General features: G+C 40.7%; 1 non-coding gene across 1 annotated transcript; it reads right to left on the minus strand.

Moving 5' to 3' along the window:
* Window positions 1-17,580: 17,580 nt before the first annotated feature.
* trnat-cgu lies at window positions 17,581-17,652 on the minus strand. Its single transcript has one exon. It is a non-coding gene; the product is annotated as a tRNA-Thr (tRNA).
* Window positions 17,653-23,334: the final 5,682 nt, after the last annotated feature.

A 23,334-nucleotide genomic window follows, 5' to 3' on the forward strand; every position in this document is an offset into this window, starting at 1 on the left:
TATTTTTTCTTGTGTTTTCACACCAGTCCTCAAATCGCGGTTTAATTTCAATATTGTGAATTTTCAATATTTCAAACAAATAAAATTGTTTGACGGTCTTAAATGTTGAACCCATAGATATCCTATGCATGGTCGCCCAGACATTTTTCTCTGCTCCACTCCAATGTTAAACATTTAAAAGTATACAGTAAAAATATCTTACTGATCATCGTTGTAATAATATAAGATATGTAACTACAACAACAACAGCTTGGATTTATATAGTGCCCTTCACTCTGGACGGCATTTCAAAGCGCTTCACAGCAACGGATCCCGGGGCTGAGCCAGGGGGAGGGGGGAGGAAGGTGACCAAAGGCGCGGTCGAAAAGAAAGGTCTTCAGCCGAGACCTGAAAATAGAAAGAGGGGGCGAGGCAAAGGGAGTGAGGAAGGGAGTTCCAGAGCCATAACTCTTTGTGACGGTTATTGTTTATTTCTGACTGCCTGTTAATGCTGTGTATGTGACATTCAATTAAAGACAGTCAGGGCTGTGAGCTTCCTCACTTTATATGCAATCATGACAAACTGCAGGTATCTAGGGGTAAAATAATCTTTGTTTATGGCCAAGTAAAGTGTTTCATTGGTCCCCTGTTCAGATAAGATACTAAGGAGAGATTTGAGCTATCAGCATGTTTGAAGGATTTATTTGGGATAGCAGAGATCAGGCAGCCCCATTACTCCTGTTAGGACTGCACAACAGACTGGTCCTGCTTTGTTGTCATCAAACCCATGTGCTAAGTTAATTGACAGATGAGTGCTGTGTCTTAACCTCAAAGTGACAGGCTGAGGGGAGAGCTTTTATAATCTTAGCAGGTCGTGAAAATGTTTTCACATAACAACCAAATGTGCAACGAATAGGGAATTGAGCATTAATGATATCAATGCCATATTAATCTCCCACCATTCCTAGGCAATTGAGCCAATTTAGACAAATGACTATAATAAAAAATGACAAAGAACCAAAGTATAGTATCTGATTCAATCTTTGTCCATATTATGCTACAGTGCATTTTTACTGACACACCGTTGAGTAGTATCTTGCCATAGAGCACTTCAGACAGTAAGGTGGCAGTATTGCACCAACAAATAGCTTCACTGACTTCTCAGGTAATAACATTTCAAATTCTAACATGTCTCTGATTTACACTGCTGGAAGCAAAGTGATATCGCCTCTACCATTGAAGTGAATAGTGCTGGCAACTCTGATTTCAATACTTTCCGTTCCTAAGGAAAGTCCAATTTATACCTTCTATTTCTAATCCCATTAGCCGAGGTAATGCCTTGTTAATGTTTCCTTGAACTATTAAAGGACCATTCCCAAGCAGTCCCTGACTGACACCTGCTGTGTTTATAATACAACAAATATGCTGTGAAACAGCTGTTTAAGGTAGACTAAGGAGCACTGTGATTTGTTTTCAGGTGCTATTTTTCACAACAATTCATTACAAAAGACACAGGTCAACCAACCCTTTTTGGTGGCCAACAAAATAATTGTAGAAATAACAAAATAGCATAGGTTTATAGCCATAAATCAAGAAATATTCAATCAAAAAATATTTTGTTGGCTGTCAGTGGTATAAACCCAGAAAGAATGTACTATAGCAGTTAATTAAGGCCCTCAGTTGTTCAAAATTTGAGGGAGAATGAGACAGGTTGCCAATCCTAAGGACTAAATAATATTGACAGTGAAAAATAGAATATTGCAACTAATTATCAATTTTAATAATGAAAAGAGGTTTTGTTAACTGCAGTGCAATTGTGTACAACAATGGGACAAACCAGGGCTCCTCAGTCTTGAGAGAAGATGTCTCAGAGGGAACCGCTTGGTGGTGTATAAAGTTTTAAATGGGATAGAAAAATAAACCAAGATCAATACTTTCGGATGAATCAAGACTAGAATAAGAGAACATATGTTTAGAGTTGCAAAAGGTAATTTCAGGATAGATATCCAAAACCTTTTCTTTACTTTTCTTTTAAGTGAGAGACCTGAGTTCAATTCCAGTCAGGGCGAAACCTAGGGCAAGTTTCCTTACTCCACACGCCTAATAATAATCCCTCCAAAAAAACAAAATAATAATAAATTGGTCATTTTCAATCTACGACTGTTTGTGGGACATTGCTGTGCGCAATTGGCTGCCGCGTTCGCCCACAAATATACAGTCAATTCACTTTACAGTGTGTTCTGTGAAGCGCTTTGGGACGTCCTCCCGACGTGAAAAGCGCTATATCAAATGCAAGGATTATTATTATTATTATTATTATTACCCAGAGGATCATTAATGACTGGAACAGGTTACCAGAAAGGGTGGTTAAGAACTGGACTCAATCAAAAAACAGCTTGATGCAGTGATGGGAGGATGGTATCGGAAGGCCCTAAACCAATCCAAACTGTTATTGTGACAACTTGCCCAATGCACCAAATCATTGAATGTACAATGATTTCAACTGATGGCTTCTGTAAGATACTTTAAATGCTTGTACAACGCTTCCAATATAAGAACAGCTGGAGTAGATTTTTACATTATGTTAGCGGAGTACATTATAGGACCATTCAGGCCATCAAGCCTGTTCTACTCGTTTTATTAATCACAAGGTTGCCAGCACATTTAATAGAATTTCACTTCTGTTTTAATACTTGTTTATATCTACAGCATCTACATTTTAAGAGGAGGAAGGTTTTCAGATGGGACTTGAAAAAGGGGAGAGAGGGGGCAAGGCAGAGGGATTGAAGGAGAGTGTTCCAGAGTTTTGGGGCGTAGCGGCTGAAAGCGCGACCTCCAGTGGTGGGGCGGAGGGTGCGAGGGACGAGCAGGATGCCGGTGCCAGTGAAGCAGAGGGACCGGGTGATGGATTGGGGAGTGAGGAGAGGTAGGGAGGTGCCAGGGAGTGAATGGATTTGAACACGAGTGTGAGGATCTTGAAGTCGATCCGTTTGGTGATGGGGAGCCAGTGAAGCCTGGCCAGAAGTGGTGAGATGTGGGTACGGAGTTTGTTCCGGGTCAGTATGTGGGCGGCAGAGTTCTGAATGAGCTGGAGTTTTTGCATAGTGCAGCTGGGGAGACCGGCGAGGAGAGCATTTGAGTAATCCAGGCGGGAGGTGACAAACACATGCACGAGGGTTTCGGCTGCATTTGGGGTGAGGTACGGTCAGAGACAGGCAATGTGGTGGTGGTGGAGGAAGGAGGTCCTGGTCAGGGACTGGATGTGGGGGAGGAAGGACAGCTGGAGGATGAACTGGACGCCTAGATTGTGCACTGGTTCAGTGAGTCTGAGGGAGAGCCCAGGGAGGTTGAGGAGTTTAGATTCGCAGAAATGAAGACATTGATGGGAGCCAAGGAGTATGTATGGCTTCTGTCTTGTCCACATTCAGCTGCAGGAAGTTAGCACTCATCCAGGCCCTGATGTCTGCCAGACAAGCTGATAGAACATCGATGCTGGAGGAGGCAAAGTAGATTTGTGTGTCATCCGCATATGTGTGGAAGTTGACCCCTTATCTGGGGATCACATCACCCAGAGGGAGCATATAGATAAGGAAAAGAAGGGGGCCAAGGATGGATCCCTGGGGTACCCTGCTGGTGACCGGCAGGGCCTGGAGGAGAAACCATTTGCCGAGATGAAGTGGAGGCGGTTGGTTAAGTAGGACTCAAACCATGTGAGTGTGGTCCCACTAAGGTGGATTAGAGAGGCGAGGTGGTGGAGGAGAATGGCGTGGTCGACTGTCAAAATGCGGCAGAGAGATCCAGGAGGACGAGGAGTGAGAGGGTTTAGCCTTGACGTTAACAAACCAGCTAAAATCGCACAATGCGCCACAGAGAGCATTATCTGGTAAGCTTTCTGCTGCTTGTCCAGCTAGAACCATACTATCTTTTAAGCCTTTAGTTTGCTTGGTTAACAGCAGCATCCTGTTTGCCTTGTTTATTGCTGCCTTCAGGCTCTGGCAGCATCAACCTCCATGGTTACACACTACAACTCACCAAGCCAGTTAGGAACCTAGGTGTCTTGTTCGACCCGTAACTGTCTTTTCTTCCCCACATCAAAGCCATGACCCGCTCTGCCTTCCCTCACCTCTGTAACATCGCCCGACTCCGCCATTACCTCACTCCTCAGGACGCTGAAACTCTTGTTCGTGCCTTCATTGCCTCCAGGTTCGAGTATGCAAATGTCCTGCTTGTCGGCCTTCCCAACTTCTCCCTCCACAGGCTGCAGATAATCCAGAACTCTGCAGCCCATGTCCTCTCCCGCACCAAACTCCGTGATCCCATCTCCCCCATTCTCGCCCGACTCCATTGGCTCCCTATCCTTCAGAGGATCCAGTTCAAGATCCTGGTCCTCACCTACAAAGCCTTCCATGGCCTCGCCCCACCCTACCTCTGTGACCTCCTAACCCCCTATCAATCCACCCGTGTGTTTCCTATTTTAATTCCTATTTGTAGTGTCTTATATTTATCTTTATTAAACTTCATTCAGTTACCAGATGCACAAATCTCTAAAAATATCTACATAGGAAGGTAGGATTATTTTTAAAAAAATGTCAATGGGGTCTTGGTCTTTATATCTAGAAGGATAGAATATAAAATTGAGACGGTGATGTTGACTTTATGCAAAACCTTAGTTAAACCACATTTGGAGTATTGTGTCCAATTCTAATCTCCATACTATAAGAGGGATATACAATTCCAACAATGGAAACAGTACAGCACAGGTTTACCTGGATGAAACCAGGGCTGGCAGGTTACTAATGTCAGGAGAGATTAAACAAGTTAGGCCTTTTACCCCTAGAGAAGAGACATGTTTGAGGGAACCCAATAGAGGTGTTTAAAATTCTGAAAAGGTTCAATAAAGTTGGCATAAGTAGGTGAGTCCACTACTTGGGGAGTCCATAACCAGGGGAGACCAGTATAAGATAGGGGATCAAAAAGAGAATTTAGGAGGAATTACTTCATGCAAGGGATATGGGTGGAGAATGTGGAACTTGCTGCCCGAAGCGATAGTTGATTCAGATAGTATAGATCAGTGGTCACCAATCCTTATGGTCGGCCAACAAATACATTTTTCGTTATTGAATTTTTTTCATTTATGGCCATGTCATGAGTGTCGTGGGTTGGTAGCTACTGAAACTTTGGTGTGGATTTGCTTAGACTGGTCCAGGTGTTTCCTGGGCCACATCATGACGCTCCAAGGAGTCAATCACGATCGACTGGTCGATTAGATCTCCTCTGCAAAGACCTTCTGCTTCCTTCCCTTCTGCCAGGTCTGAATCAATATCTTGCCATCAATAACCCAGTGACTACAGACACAATAACACTCTCCACGTCTTTCATATACAACTAGAGAAGCAAAGGGCAACAAAACACCAAGGGCTCATGTTAAGGTTACTGAATTTAAATAATGTTTGTCATGTTATAAGGTTCATTCGATATTTAGTGTGGAATACAGATTATTTAATTGGGAAGAATGTATTATGGATGGATTTGCTAGTCAGGATCTTAAAATATCAAATTGTTTGAGTTATTGGGAGCTAGCGGAGTTTGGGAAAGTTGTCAAATGTGTGCAGAGTCTAGATGTGAAAAGAACACAGGCTGCAAAGTTTGGCTACGTTGGAGCTTGGAAGACCAGTGAGGAGTGCACTGGAAATAAAACTCAAAAGTAAGAGATATTGTACGCGAATTCAGCAGTCAATTTGCAGAGCACAATGTCCCACATAAAGCCATGAAGTGAGCCAATTTATTTGGACGGCTGCTGGCCAGGATACCAGAGAAAAAATTGCTTCTTCTTTTTGAATAGTGTTCTGGGATCTTTAACCACCATTGGAAAAGCCTGGGAAGGTAACAATAGAAATTCAATCATAAAATAATGGCTAATTCATCTAGCAGCCATTGCAGTTGTTGCCGCAAGACAGACAGTGCTACTCAAGTATAGAATTGCCACATGCACCTTGTGAGAGGCTGATAGTATCTCCCACAAAATGCACTGACTGACCTGGTCAAAGATTATTCATTGCTGCATTAGAATGAAACTGGAGGTGGCCAATGGAATGTGAGTTACACACATCTGATGACATTTTTGAGCTATAATTAACTGTCTAGGACATGACAAAACAAGAAAAGAATGTGTAGAAACATAAACAGAATAAAGTACATCCTTATCATAGAGTGGAATTCTACCAACTAGAAGCATAAATAACATACTTTTATTTTAACCCTTGCTCAATGTGATGGTGAATTTATAGGAGAAAGCGTCAGGAAGAGATTTTTTTTGTTAGTAGGTACATATTCTAATAATGTTGTGTAGACAAAGACATGATGAGGTTTTCGGACACCACCAACAACATGTCCAAGGGCATGATGGGCAAATAATGCCCTTTAATTAAATCAAATTGTTGGTTTGCAAACAAACATCAAATTGTTTGAATTCCTCAGCAATTGTGTAATGTTAATAATGGAGACACCACAGTATGACTGAGTGACATTTCAAACAGTTGTGGCAAAATATCAGCTATAGATTTGTTCGATTGACTTCCATGATCTTCCTTGTGAAGTATTCCACAAGTTGAATACCCTTTGCACGAAATGTTCTGCCTTTTTTTTATTTCTGTCTTTTAACTAGTGTGCTATCATAGCCATGCGCAGACAGTTGTGTAAGTCCAGCCTCAGTACCATACAGAGACAAAATTTATACAAGAGAATTTCTACAGGAGCACAAAATAGTTTATCAAATACAATCTGGTGTGTCAATGAAGAATTAGGATCAGGATATAAATTGCAGTGATTTGTAAGTGGTGGGGAGGAGAGAATAGTTTGGTTAATCTGGTCGCACTCTCGTCTCTGGGTCAGAGGTTTCTGAGTTCCAACTCATAGTCTTAGAGCGACACTCCAGTCCAATATATTTATACTGCACCTAAACCCTAGTGTATAATACACATACTTATATGGCATCCATATTAATGGAGTTGATGTTGTACAGTTGTTAAACTGAAGTCCTGTCCGCCTGTTCAGGTGGATGTTAAAGATCCAATGGAACTAATTGAAAAGAAAAGAGAGTTTCTCTTGACATCCTGGCCAACAAAGCTTCAGATAAATTAATCATTCACTTTATAATTGTTTGTGTGCAAAATAGCTGCCGTTTACCTAAAAAATGATGGTAATTTGCTGGAAAGTGCTTGGACACTTTATGATGTGCTAAGACACTGGTGTTTTTATGAATTTCTGCCCTTTGAACATGAGATTGTAATCCTGTTTAACCTTTTTCTATTCACTTTAATGTTGAATTAGGTTTCTTCACATTGTAATTATTTATGCTACCGCATCCAGCTCATTTGAACTCTTTTTGAGTGTAATGGATAGCAGTGAAATGGAAAGTTTGTTACAGATCCTGATATTGTATATTTTTATTTTGTTCAGCCAGATTTCAACTGATCCCTAATGAGACAGTAAAGATTACACATGAGATAATAAAGGCTTCAAAAGAGCCACATTTTACGATTAAATAATCAATAGATAGTTAGGCATTCTTGTTAATCATGTTTTGCAGAGTGATTGTACACAGACGTTATTATACAGCATGACAGTGAAGCAGAACAGAACTTTCTACGCTATTCACAAACAAGTCTGAACTATTCCTGCGGGTCATTAACAAAGGTAAGGCTGAGAATCTCTTTCAGTCCAATGTATCAGTTTAAAAAAAAGTGAGATTTGTTTTGTGTTATTCATTTCGCTTCCTTGGAAACCCATCACTTAGGTCTTTACTTGAATCCAGAACAGCTCTGATAATATAAAGAGGTAATAATAAATAATAATAATCCTTGCATTTGATATAGCGCTTTTCACGTCTTCTACACGTCTCAAAGTGCTTCACAGAATATACTGTAAAGTGAATTGACTGTATATTTGTGGGTGAAATGTGGCAGACAATTGTATACAGCAGTGTCCCACAGACAGTCTTGGATTGAAGTGACCAATTTTATTATTGTTATTTTTCTTGAGGGATTATTATCAGGCGTGTGGAGTAAGGAAACTTGCCCAAGGTTTCGCCCTGCCGGGAATCAAACCCAGGTCTCTCGATTTAAGGAAAGTGAAAAATGAATAGTGAGTAGGACCCACCTGCATTATCTTCATGACTCATGTGCTCTCATACAGCATAATTTAGTACACATAAAGCATAAGGATTTTGCTAAACCTCTTGTAACCTATTGAAATATAATAAAAAAAACTCAAATCTGAAAAAGAAATGTAAAAAAACTAACATGTACACTACAATGTTTGATACTTCATAAGTATCCCTGTGCACATCCGAGACAGGCAGTCTACATGGAATAAATAATAATAATCCTTGAATTTGATGCAGCACCTATCATGTCAAGTGAACGTCTCAAAACACTTGATAGGATTTATTGTAAAGTCTAGTGACTTTGTAATTCTAGGTGAACACGGCAAGCAAATTGCACACAGCAATCTCCCACGAATAGCCTTTAAACAAATGACCAATTTTATTTGGGGGCCCCTCAGTGTGTACATGTGTGTGTCTGTGCATGTGTGTGTGTGTGTCTGTGTGTCACAGTCGAGCTCAATGTTGCCCTGTTCCAAGGTCTGAAAATTTGGACTGTCCAGCAGAGTTGACTGAAGGTGATCAGGTGTGGGAATCTAGAATGATTTTTTTCCTTTTCTAGATCTCAAGGGCACAAATTTCAACTCCTAACCTGCCTCCACTGAGATTGAACCTCACAGTAAGGGGGGGAATGGCTCATTTTCACATCAGGCAGTATCTGAGGATTTTAACACACCAGTAAAAAATATGCCATTTGTGAGCTGAAACCTCTAGTAAAGTTAATGGCTCGAAGACTTTGCATATTAGCCTGAGACACGTGTTTATAAAGCACGCTGGCCATATCATCAGCACCAGGTTTGCGGCATGACTAGTTTTCTCCAGTGAACCCACATGTGGACTTGAGTGACTTCAGCTTCAGTCACAACTCAGGCCTTAGACAGTCTGTGTTGTGCAGGATTATCTGTGTGTTGTACAGTGAATGTGTCTGTGTGTCTTATAGGATTCTCTGGAGAAACACTGCTCACAATGTGAGCTCTTTAAGTGATTTATCCATATAATATTTTGTGGTTTTACTCTACTCTGAAATTGGTTTGCAGCAGCTTTTATTTCAGTAAGACACACGGTGAAAGCAGTGACGATAGCCATTTTTACACCATTTACGCAATCTCATTCCTAACACCAACCAGCAATGTTCTGAGTAGACTTTGTAATTTGCTTAAAGTGTTCTTAGTTTCACAGTATCATTGGGGAGGGGCGGAGGGGGGGGGGAATTGGAGCCAGTCTGGACTCGAATACATCATATATCTCAGTGCTGTGGCCTCTGATATTTTCCAACCTATGATTTGCGGAATGCTATAATTGTCCAATTGAGACTTGTATATTCTGCTGCTGCACCTTCCCCATCAGGGTGTGCACATAGTGAGAGCACACTGACCTTGAGGGTTCACTGACCTTCAGGCTCCTGGCTAGCTGTCTGTAATGCGTTGAGCTTTCTAATTGCTAGCAATACAATCACTTGATTCAATCCTGCGATGTGAAAGGTGCTACATAAATGCCATTTGTTATTGTTGTTAATCAGCTGCAAATATAACCGCTTACAAAATATATATTTTTTGCAATTTATTGTCTCTGATGTTGAAAACATCTCAAAATGCATCACGGCTTCACAAGGAGTTATTGCAAGTGCAGAACCATGCCCTAGCATGAGTCAGCATCTTCACAAAAGCAATGAGCAAAACTTTGTAAACTGAGGTCATGTCTACTTGTTCAGGTGGATGCTGAAGATCCCTTGGCACTATTCAAAAAGAGAAGGGAGTTTCTCCTGGTGTCCAGCCAACAATCCCTCAAATAAAATTGGTTGCTCGCTCCATGGCCGTTTGTGGGACATTGCTATGTGCAAATTGCTGCCGCCTTTGTCCACAAAACACAGTCACTGCACCCCAAAATCCTGACATGAAAGACGCTATATAAAAATTAAAGATTATTATTATTAGCAGAAGTTGGAGTGGTATTAATAACTCGCTAGAAAATGTGAACAGCCAGCATTACCAATGTTGCACAATGTCATTTCTACCAGGTTACAAACAACAACAACTTGCATTTATGTAGTGCCCTTCACTTGTGGCAGTGTTTCGGAGCACATGAAATCTAACAAATGGATAACCTACATTTTTGTATATCTTTTTTAGTGTCAGCCAGGCTCAGTTCCTACCACTCTCACCTCTGACTTAGAAGGCTGTGCGTTCAAACCCCAAATTGGGATATAGTGTAGAGCTGGGGGAGTGCTGCATTGTTGGAGGTGCCTCCATCACAAAACTCAATGCAATGTACAAAAACAACAACAAATGACGCTTGTGTAATACCCTTCACGCTGGAAAGACATCCCAGGGTGCTGGACAATAGGGCTTTGAACCCAAGCTGGGAGTTGGGGTCAGGAGGGGTGGAGGGCAGGCGGAGTGGGGTGGGAGGTTAAGCCGAGGGCACGGTTGAAGAGGAAGGTGTTTAGATGGGACTTGAAAGAGGGGGTGAGGTGGAGGGATTGCAGATGTATTTCAGTATTGAGGTGTAATGGATATTTTAGTACCTTCCTTTGGTACTTCTGTGTCGAATTGGTTTTCCAGAGCACCTTGGGCCAGGCATCAGTCATAGTGGTGGTTAACAGAGAATTCTGTTGTTTAAAATCCTGCTATTCCTGCTACATCCAGTCCCAATGATATTGTATGTTCCATATGTGCATGGAATTTTATGATGTGGTGGTGTTGGAGTGGGGTGGGGGGGGTGGTAAATAGTGAAGAGGAACGAAAAAGGGATGCGGGATATTATAAGCAAGCTAGCAGAATGGGCAGACAGATGGCAAGTAAATTTAACATAGGAAAATGCAAAGTAATTCACCTTGTCAGCAAAAAGAGGCCATCTACAGATGGGGAACATAAGAGGAATAGAGGAGCAAAAAAGATCTGGGGATTCAGATCCACAAATCTCTAAAAGTGTCTACACAAGTAGATAAGGCCAAAGAGATTTTGAGCTTTATATCCTGAGGGATAGAATCTAAAAGTGAGGAAATGGTGTTGTATTTATATAAAACCTTCATTAGGCCACATTTTGAGTATAGTTTTCAATTCTGCTCTCCACACTATAGCTGTGATGGAAAGTGTACAGTGTATGTTTACGAGAATGATACCAGTTACTGCTATCAGGATAGATTGGATAGGTTAGGCCTTTTTTCACTAAAGATGAGACATTCAAGAGGGGACCTAACAGAGGTGTTTAAAATTATTAAAAGTTTGTTCCACTTGTTGGTGATTCCATAACCAAGTATAAGATAGTGACTTGGGGATCTAAAAGAAAATTAGGAGGAACTACTTATGCAGAGGCTTGTGAGATTGTTGAACATGCTGCCTAAAGAATTGGTTGAATCAGATAGTGTAGATGTATTTAAAAGGAAGCTAGACCTTCACATGTCACCCACAAAATACACAGTCAATCCACTTTACAATGTATTCTGTGAATCCTTTGAGACATCTTGATGACAGGATAAAGCACTATATTGAATACAAGGATTATTATTATTATGGAAAGGGGAATAGCGCCTTGGGACGTCCTCCCGACATGAAAGGCACTCTCTAAATGCAATCTTGTTGTTGTTGTTGTTGAATAGAAGAGTAATGGAGGGAGTAAGGAGTGGGTGGAGACTTATGGAGTATAAATGCTGGCATGTACTGGTTGTTTCCATGCCGTACAGGCTAAGTAAATCTATGTATGTCCTTTCACTCTGCCATTGACAGTTATGATTCCAACGACTTAGGAACGTGTTAATATGTTGAGTAGGCAACAAGAGATCTGATGCTGAAAGGGTTCTGGAGATATTTGGTAGCAGGAAATGTGTACTCTTCATTGGGGATAATTTCCATCAGCAACTCAGCTTAAGAACCACTGGTTGTATGTGTTATTCCCTGTCTGTGGAGGGGCTGTAAGTCACTGTGACATTGACTGCTTTATCTTCATTTAATATACAAAAATGATTTGTATGTAAATTTGGATGAATCAGGCATCTGTTTTGGATGGATCATGGAAACTCCACACCTTCAAATTGTTCCCAGCTCAACCTCAGCCAGAGGTCAGATTCCTGGCACAATTTGGATTAATAGCTGTGTAAGCTTGACATCGCAATTCTGCCTGTCATACTCGAACCACTCCTGACCTCCTGCTGCTGGGTTGCTCCTCTACAGTATTATTGATAACATTCTTTAGCTGCTGTTTGGGAAAAAAATGAAGAAATACTGAAGAGGATTTCTTTTTAAAAAACATAACCTCACACAATAAATAGCCTGCACAAATCTGAGCACTTGCACAGATGATTTATTGTGTGAGGTTTGTTTAAAGGTTTTTTTTGTCATTGTTCAGGTGCTCTTGTGACACTATTTGAAACGAAAAGGGAGTTTCTCCCAATGTCCTGACCAACAACTCCCACCCCCAGATAAAATTGTCATTCACCTCATTCATGATTGTTTCTGGGGTCTTGTTGGTGCAAAATAACTCCCTACAAAATCAGTCACTACACTTGAGTAGTCCTGTCCTGAGCCAGGTAGGTCTGCAGTACTCCAGCAAGCATGGCCCATTAGTAAGACTTAGAGGTGCAGACTGGTAATTGGAAAGGCAACAGGAAGCTTTCCAGGCAGTGCTCTCAATGGCAAGCTATGCAGTTTCAGCAGTATTGCAATACAACTCTGCAGTCCTAAGCCTTGGCTCCTGCCTAGGCCCATCAAGTTAGAGGGTGTAGAAGCTCCCCCACTGGATTGCGAGAGGGAAGATGGATGCAAACCTTTCTCCACCCCCAGCTTGATTGATGTGGATCAGATAACCACATGGCATGAGATTGCCAGGAATTACAGACACATTCTTCCCCTGGGGAGACCACCACTAATTACATTCACTAGACTGTCAGCACCAGACTGCCAGCTGCTATGGAGCCTCCCACCAGATCATGAGAAACCTGACTCATCCTGACCACAAGACCAGCAGGAATTAGATTTTCCATCGCTAAAGCGGGAAATATTGCGTTTTGGAAATTTTAACTAAATCAATCAAGGTTCTGACTGAAATTAGGGAATATTAGGCTGGTGCCGGAGAAGCGCTGAGCTTAAAAACGTAGCTCTGTTTCAAAAATGATGGCATCACTTCACAAGAACATAAAAAGAATGTAAGAATGTTTTATGAACGAATAGATGAACTTTGAGTGAAAACTGTGATATGTGATGTGATAATTATAAATGGTGAAATTATTATTGCTGGTAGTTACCACTACTGTGGAACGTCCCAACCGAATACTGCCATGGGGAACACCCCAATGTCACTCAAATGGTTCAGAGATCAATTTTTTAAAACAATGTTTTTTGATCAACCGGATGTCTGACACATGCGGAAACCAATCCCCGTGCTGAAAAGTATCCAAGCCAAGCTGAGATTTCCATGCATCCCACCTTCATATGGAAATCCCAGAGATAGATTGTTGGTATGGAATGCGCCCTCTTCCTGGAGGGACACATCCTGTTTACCTAATTCTAGAAAGTATTAGGCTCAGGTTGGCAAGAACCAAGGCTTGGGGACCCCGGAGTGTGCGTTGGGGTAACTGCTGGAGTCTAACCAGCTAAAACATTTACCATTGATATTGCTGTCTGGCAAGCTTTCCAGGTGCTTGTCCAGCTAGGACCACTGTTAGGGCTTTGGCTTAACAGGAGTTAAGTGGGATGCCTCCCTGCCCCCAGTGACTGGTCTGCCCTTCAAGGACCTGCCGATGAGCCAGGCTGGACTGTGCTGCCAAAGGTGGTTGCTATAGCTATTGAGCTGGGCAGCGGCACTTTTGATCCTGCTGCTGAATCCCAGCATTGGGGAATATCATCTTAATTTTAAACAGTGGATAAATGCTGGGATTCGTCTTTTGGCCCAAACCATTTTAATATAGTCAGGGGTGGGGGTGGGTGGCTGGGAGTGGCTATTGTTTCTCCACAATAATTAACAACTGGGACATCTTTAGAAATGTAATATGCCATGTTGTGAGAATTATCGCTTCACATTCCAATTTATTTACCCAAAAAGCCTATCCCTTTTTGCCCCACATTAGGCTTTGAACTCACAGACTAGTCTTACACTCCAATAAATTGCTAGAGATACGCTGCCGTCCTTTAGATGAGACATTAAAGTGAGGCCCAGTCTGCCTGTTCAGGTAGACGTTAAAGATCCCAATGGTACTATTCAAAATGAGAGGGGAGTTTCTCTTGGTGTCCTAGCTAACCATCCCCCAGGTAATTTGGTCATTCACTTCATGGCTGTTTGTGGGACATTGATGTGCATAAATTGGCTGTGATGTTCCCACAAAATACAGTCACTCCACTTCACAGCAAATTCTGTGAAGTGCTTTGAGACATCCTCCTACGTGAAAGATGCTATGTAAAATGCAAGGATTATTATTATATGATCACAAACCCCAACTGGCTGCCTTATCACCATATTCATCAGTTTCTTTTCTCTCTTCATAAAAGCTTTTTGTTGCCTCATGAACCTGTTGAGAAACTCCAGTTGCCTTTTCATTATGTTTCCTCTGGAAATGTATTACATACAGAAGAACAAAAGAAAAAAGTTTAAGATCCACCTAGTTCGTTTTCCATCTTCCTGGCGGTCGCATGCACATTTGTCCCAAACTACCTATATACTATATCCCATAATGTTGTTTCCTAACATTAGCACAACATTGTACTTCCTACTGTGTGGTCCACATCCCACAACACATTCCAGAATTTGTTGAAAGAATATTTGGGAATATACTGAGCATTCAAGTTGTTATAATTCACTCACTCTAAGATTTCAGGATCCATAAACCCTTTGAACCTGTGAAATAATCCCTTAGATACTCTATTAATAATAATAATAATAATAATCCTTGCATTTGATATAGCGCTTTTCACATCTTCTAGACATCTCAAAGCCCTTCACAGAATATACTGTAAAGTGAATTGACCGTATATTTGTGGGCAAAACGAGGCAGACAATTGTATACAGCAGTGTCCCACAGACAGTCATGGATTGAAGTGACCAATTTTATTATTGTTATTTTTCTTGAGGGATTATTATCAGGCGTGTGGAGTAAGGAAACTTGTCCAAGGTTTCGCCTGCCAGGAATCCAGGTTCCCGGCAGGTGTCTCGCTTGCAAGGAGAGTGCTCTAACCACTGAGTTACAGGACTCCTTATATAATACATAATAAAGGATAATTGTGCAGATTTAGTCCCATTGGGAATATGTAATTTGTGGATATCGAGTAAAAGATAGGATTAGGTTTAGCATTAATGCCCCTAAAGTCAAATAGTCTAACAACAATTACTGTTGAGACCACCTCATACCTGAATAATACCCAACTGGTGATGTACTAAAGGGTGACCAGAACTTTCTATCCAGGTAAAAGGAAAAATGACTCAAAAACAATTTGAGGAGAGGAGCAAATTTGGCTATTACATTTCTCCTTTAACATATCATTACTAACAGCAAAGCATTCAGGAACAAGGTAATATCCAGTATTTGGGCTCTACTGGCATGAATGTAGATTACAAAATAAATATTGTTCTGTGAAATGAAGTAGGTGGCTGATCTTCCATTGAACGCAAATCAAATTCAAGCCAAGCCTGTCATAATGCAAACCATTAAAACCACTCTTCATCCACTCTACTCAGCTCAGGGTCACCAATGGAAAAACACACAAAAACCTTATTCTAGCCCCAAACTAGCAATACTCAGTACTGACTTTGTCCATCCAAACAAAAAAAATAGCTGAACATAGATTTCTTTCCAATCATCCCCACACTCATGGGACGACCAACTACAATTGGAATCATCAATTACAGATCAGGTACGACCTGATGAGTGATATTAAAAAGAAATCTTAACTAGGTGGGCCATTTTGAATTACAACGCTAACTTATATACATTTCTGGTGATCTCTTCCACCGAGGCCTAAATAACCTCACTTCAGTGAGCTGAGCATCTTCCTGATGTGAGATCACAGTGGTTTAAAGAAACAAATGACTCGCAACCCAATGAGTCAGATTGTAAAGGTCCTGCCTAGTGTTAAGCTGAATAATACACACTGGGATAATCTGAAGTTTAATCAGTTTGTGCTGAGTCAACTGATATCAGTGGTGACAGAAGTGGTGCCAACATCCCTGGGCTACAAAGAATTAAATGTGCTCTGATGCTTATCACAGATCACTGTCTAATGATTCCTGCTGGAAAATGCCAAAGCCAAGATTGGCTGTTCTTCCATCAGTTGAACAGCCCTTGACACTCACTCACTGAGGTTTATCACCCAATAAACCTTCTCTCTATCAGTGTGGATATGTGTGGAGTTTGGAAGATGAATATGGACTGTGAAACAATGAGTCCACAATTTTGTTCCTGAGCCCCAGAGGGGAGAGAAAATTGTAGGAGAGAAAGAATAAAAAACTGAAAGAAATAAATTGCATTTTTATAGCACAGCATCAGAATGAAACGTCCCAAAGTGCTATTTGGAAGACCAACAGAGTGAGTGAACGACCAACAGAGTGAGTGAGAGGTCACAGAGTAATCAACATACTAAGTGAGGGAATACAGTAATAAGAGATCAGTGGCGTGAGTGAGAAATCAACATAAAACAGAATGGTAGATCATAGACAGAATAATAGTTTGGGTAGAGAAATTGCAGATTAAATTTTATGCAGAAAAGTGTGAGGTTAAACATTTTGGGAGGATGGATAAGGAAGAGCTAGAATATACTAAATGATAATATTTTTCAAAGAGATAAGGGTTAAAATACATAAATCTTTAAAGGTGGTAAAGCAGATGGACAAAGCTTTAAAGAAAGCTGATGGGATTCTTGGTTTTATAAATAAAGGCATAGAATATAAAACCAAATAGGTAATATTTAACCTGTGGTAAGTGTTAGTTAGAATGCAGTTAGAGTATTGTGTTTAATTTTTGGCACCTCACTTTAGATAAGATGTCAGGGTCATAGAGAGGGTGCAGAGGAGAATTATTAGGATGATCCCAGGGATGAGTGATTTGAACTATTGACAGAGACTAGAGGAACAGGGCCTATTTCACCAGAACAGAGAAGGTTCAGGGGAGACCTGATAGAGGTCGGTGAAATTATGAGGGATTTTATAGCTTGTAGATAGGGAGAGAATATTTCCACTAGTTGGTGAGAGTCAGTGACTAGATGTCCTGTGTCAGCCTGGCTCAGATAATAATAATAATTCTTGCATTTGATATAGCACTTTTCACGTCTTCTAGACGTCTCAAAGCACTTCACAGAATATACTGTAAAGTGTATAATTATGGGCGAAACGCAGCAGCCAATTGCTCATAGCAGTGCCCCACAAACAGTCATGGATTGAAGTGACCTATTTTTTAATTATTATTGTTTTTTTGAGGGATTATTATCAGGCGTGTGGTGTAAGGAAACTTGCCCAAGGTTTCGCTCTGCCAGGAATCGAACCCAGGTCTCTCGCTTACGAGGTGAGCGCTCTTACCACTGAGCTACAGGACTCCTGGTATCACACTTGAGGCAGAAGACTGTTGGTTCAAGCCACACCATCGGGATTTTGAACTCGCAGTCGAGGCTGACATACCAATGGTGGTGCTGTCCTTTGGATGATTTGGGTGAGGACTGAGCACATATCAAAATTGGACTCAATCCTATTTAACCTGAAAAAATTCCAATTTTGATTACTTCAGACATCGTAGTTTAGATAACCTGCCCCTAAATAAAATATCAGAATGCACTTTTTTCCCTCTCCTGGCACGTTTCCCTCTCCTGTATGTCCCTCATGCCCTCTGTTCCATCATTGGCGGCCACGCTTTCAGCCACCATGCCCTGAAACTCTGGACCACTCTTCCTCTACCCCTCCAATCCTTGGCTCTTCCTTCCCCTTTGTCAGGTCGTACCTGAAGAATTTTCTCTTCAACCGTGCCTACGGTCACCTTCCCCCATCCCCACCCCTCTGGCTCAGCGTTGTTCTCCGCCACTGTCAAATGCCCTGGGACGCTACCCTGTGTGAGGGGCGCTACATAAAGGCAAGTTGTTGTTGTTGTTTGACAAGAAAACTACAGTTTACTGTAGTAAACTGGCTTCTAAATTAAAACTGAATTTAAGACAGTTTTCCAGAACTTTGCACACAAATTTTTCCCTCAGACAAATTTTAAGCCTAAAAACACAAGAAATTTGGGGTCCCCAGTGTTGCCAGTTATGAGGTAGAGGTTGGTTAAGAAGCTAAACATTTATTTTTAGAGCTCAGTGTTGAATTGTACTTTCCCAAGTAATTTAATCTTCTGAGGGAGTTGATTCGCCTTGGGTAATTGTGCAAGGAGATAAAGGTCAGAAATGTCTCCCTGACCCCCTCCAGGGAATCTATTGAAACTTCAGGATATCGATCTTACTTTACAGCCCACGTCATTCAATCCTGGCCAACTGCATTCCACAGCTCGCAGCTGCACAGGAATCATTGGGATTTCTCATTGTAAAGGTAAAGCGATGTTTGCTGTCCCAATGTCCCAACTTTTGTTGGGATTCTGTTTAACACATCCTTTATTTCATTTTTCAATTTCCAGCCTGATTTGAATCATATAAATTTCTATGAGTGTATTATTATAACATTTTAGATCCATAGCATAGTGTTAGTTTGCTCAGCTCGCAAGTGAGAGGATCTGGGTCTATTTGGGCAAGTTTCCTTATTCCACACACCTCTGTTTACCTAACAGTAGGAACACGAATGTCAGTCAATTGGTGGATTGATTTCCAGGGCTAATAATCCCTCAAAAAAAACAATTGGGTCACTCACTCCACAATTGTTTGTGAGACACTGTTGTCTGCGATTAGCTGCCATGTTTCACCCACAAAATACAGTAATCCACTTTACAATATATTCTGTGAAGCGATTTGAGACGTACCAACGACGTGATAAGGTGCTATATCAAATGCAAGGATTATTGTTAATATTTATCTATCAATAGTATTGAGATTAACAATTTGATTTTGGGGGTACATAATTCACTAACACATAGATGTTAATATTTACTTTACAAAATATTGGCTTTACATAGAAAGTCTATCAAAGCACACTGAAGCTACCAATTACATTGTGTTCCTCATCCCTCCGTCCTGATCCTTACAAAGATGTTCCAGAAGACCGCAACATTTAGGGCTAAACAATGAAGTTTGCAAATTGGATTTATTTGACAATTACAATTGTTTTGACAAATACATTGCCAAGAGCGGAGAATGTTGTAGATGGTGGGGAAGGGATGTGTGCAAATTTTAGTAACAATTCATAGCCTTTGTATTTCTGATTTTTCCTATTACAGGAATTAATATTATTAACATTAATAAGATATTACATTGCCTCCCCAACTCTATTCTGTACATCATTTTTGTTTTGTATTTATTGGGATATTTCTAATTTTAGAGGATTTTGAATTAAGAAAGCATGTTAAATTTTGCATGGCAACAGAATATTAGTGAATCGAGCAGCTTGGAGCAAGCTAAACTTTGGAAAGTCTTTTGGTTACACAACATAAAGTGCATTCCTGCAATTTAACACTTAGCAAAATTCGAATTTGCACTCCTGGAGATGAGCAAAAACATAAATTAAAAATAATGACATTTTAGAGTTGGGATTACCTGATATGTCATAAACAGTTGTTGTTTAACAATCAGAGGGAAGGAAAATGGATTAAAAATACCAGAGAAGTGAGATGCATCAGACAGGCTCTGTCTGCACTTGTCACAGACAACATTTGAGCTACCGTTTCTCAGAATATCACTAATGAACAGACTTTGACTTTGTCTTTGAGGTAAGAATCTGTGTTAATACAGGCTATGGTTGAAATCAAATCACTTTGAGGCATTGAATTTGAACGAGTTGGGACAGAATAGCTCACTATCTGTCTGTCACATGTCACATAGATGTTTCAGTGAATGTGCTGAACAATGTAACTATTGGTGGGGGATGGAATGGGTGGGGAATGGGAGAAAGAGGTACGTTGGGTGATGGGCTTGGCAATGGAGTGTTGAAACATGTCGCTGTCTGCAATGGTCTTGGTAATCTGGTTCCTGAGCCAGGCGGTCTGCTGGAATTTAGGGTACTGCTGATGAGTTAGGCTGCTTCATTGGCGAGATTGGCTCCCACCAACCTGTGGCTAATATTCTCCAGAAATATGCAAACAGGGTGAGTCCTTCCAGGGATAGAGCACACATTCCATTCCAGACACAGGGAAACTCCCAGGTATAAGTGTTACACATATGTAGAACCCTCAGTCTGGTTTGGATATTTTTAAGCACTGCAATCAGTTTGCATTTGTCAGACATTTATCTGACCAAATAATCCTGAATTTAATAATTCTTATTCCTGGAACCACATAGGTGTGGTCATCTCCACCATACAATTCCCAATACTTTGAGATGCCAATATGCCTTTTCAGCAAGCAGATCTTTCATGTTTACACTTTACTCTTATCAACCATTGCTGCTCATTGCTATTTCATAGGAAATCAGAGATAATAATAATCCTTGCATTGGATATAGCGCCTTATCATATCATTGAGGTGTCTCAAAGTGCTTCACAGAATATATTGTAGAGTGGATTGACTGTATTTGCTGGCTGAAACGCAGTAGCTAATTGCGCACAGCAATGTCCCAAAAACAGCCATGAATTGAGTGACCAATTTTTTTTGGCAGGGAATCCAAAACGGGTCTTCTCACCTGTGAGACGAGGATGCTAACCACTATGTTACAGGACTCTGCAAGACTGAAGATAGAAAGAGTTCACTTTTCTATCTTCAGTTCGATTGAGGGAAGGGGAGGAAGCTCTTTGTGTAATAGCCTTGCCTGAGAACACCTTCATGGCTGCAGTATAATTGCAATTGATGTTTGACAACAGCTTCTGGGTTATGACAATGGTAATTCACAAGATTAGAAGAGGCAGTCAGATCAAGAAGGCCCTTTGGTCCTTCATCTCATCTTTCTGGAATACCCGCCCACAATCTTTATAAGCTCCTTTTTAGATGAGCCTAGAGCCGTGGCTTCAATCACCTTTCCTGATTTTTTTGTGCAAAGAAATACTTCCTGGTGTCCAACTTGAAACTGGCCTTCATAACTCTAAATCTTGTGACTTCTTGTTCAGCTGCCTTGGCATTTCTGAGAGTATTGTTCTAGGTTTAAAACAATTTAGCATGTCATGAACCTCTATAAGACACTTTTTAAGACATATCTTTTCAGGGCTCAATTACCTCCTTCATTGATCTATCACATGATCCAACGACACTCTGTGTTGTCAACTCGGAATTGTGCAAATTCTTCCAAAAGGCGTCTACCAGTCAAGGCTGATATGACTGTCCTGGAGTTAAGCACTGTATTATCAGAGATACCAGCAAACACATTACAATAAGGCAATAAAACCCATAGTGTAAAGAAGGAATCAAGACATCCAGATACACAGGCTGGCTCATAAAAGGCATGAAACTGGAAATCATAGACTCAGGGCACTTATATGAAGCATTTAGCTTTCCCAATGCCTGTGATTAGTCTACATCATAATGTTACCCTTGTAATCTTTACCAAAGTCTGAGCCTGAGATTAAGGAAGCAAATACACCTTCTCTCCCACTCCATCAAATAACAACATTAAACCCTTCAGAAATGTGTCGGGTTATCATTGGATAACATTCTGTGAGTAATCCAATGTGCAAAAATCCCTGCATTATCCTCATTGGCTTGTAGAATTTGGGAAATGGGGTTTAGGAGCACCTGATTCAAAGATTTTGTTTTTTCAATTTTCTCCCAACTTGACTGGTGTATTATCCCTCAGTAATCATTTGGTACCCAATTGTGGTCATTCTAAATGTATGAGGCTAAACAGGGAGTGTTGGAAATCTACTGAATGTTGAGGAATATCAGAACTGAGACTCATCCTGCCCTCCCTTAACATCCCACACGTTCACTGTCCAATGTGAGTTAACTGGATAGCAATTAGGAGCAGGTACCATGACTGATTCTCCCCCACCCCTCTTTACCCAGAGAGCACTGAGACCAATTTTAGTGCCACAACCACTTCCCTAAGTCTAACACATGGACTAAAGTTGTGATCTACTTGGTGTGTTATGGCACCGTACAGAATGTGCTTTTACTAACTGAGTGGGAGGAGGAATTCTGCAGAATGTTTTCTTTTAAACTTACACGCTACAAATCAGGGTAATATACTTATGGAGTAGGAAGAGAGGTGGTTGGAGCAATGACATAGAAGTGAGGACTCTCAGGAAGACAACATGAGGTATAACACAGCCCACCTGAGTGGGCTGTGTTATACCTCATGATGTCTTCCTGAAATAATGGTGTTTTTTGAAATCCCTCGATTTGAAATCAGTGCAATAGACTGTGATAACCACAGGCATCATTTAGAAAAACACATTCAACATTAAAATATCAAAAGAACAACACATCTAACAGCTGAAAATTAGGCAAATGTGAAAATTGCGTTTTTTTTGCCATGTCAAACAAAGCAATAAATACTAAATGTTAGTTAATAATAATATTCCTTGCATTTGATATAATAATAATAATCCTTGCATTTGATATAGCGCTTTTCACATCTTCTAGATGTCTCAAAGCGCTTCACAGAATATGCTGTAAAGTGAATTATTTGTATATTTTGTGGGCAGCCAATTGCGCACAGCAGCGTTCCACAAACAGTTGTGGATTGAGTGAACAAATTATTATTATTAGCTGTTCTGTTGAAGAGACTGGTAGTTGGGGTATGATTTCAATAATATTAAAACCTTCAATAAGGTTTATAATAATACAGCTTGCATTTCATATAGTGCCTTATCACTACATCAACATATCTCAAAGGGCTTCACAAGATTTTATTATGAAGTGTAGTGACTGTGTATTTGCAGGCAAACACAGTTTTGTGATTTGGGTCAGACTTGAGTCTTATATGTTTTTGTCGAAGTGCTGAAGATTTGATCTACAAATTCAGATTTGATAGGTTTTGAAGACTCAGCAGGGAATTGCATTTCTGATTTCACCTCAGTGTCTAATGGCCCAAGGGTTAATGGAGGTTGTATCACCTCAACTCATCACATGCCCTCAGCACCGATTGGGCAGAGCTTGACTGCCAGGAGGATAAGTTTCCAGCAAGCCAAGCTGTTTTACTCAGTGAATGCAGTCTTTCTGC

This window comes from Callorhinchus milii, unplaced genomic scaffold (assembly GCF_018977255.1).
Source record: "Callorhinchus milii isolate IMCB2004 unplaced genomic scaffold, IMCB_Cmil_1.0 Scaffold1, whole genome shotgun sequence".
NCBI classification, from domain to species: Eukaryota; Metazoa; Chordata; class Chondrichthyes; order Chimaeriformes; family Callorhinchidae; genus Callorhinchus; species Callorhinchus milii.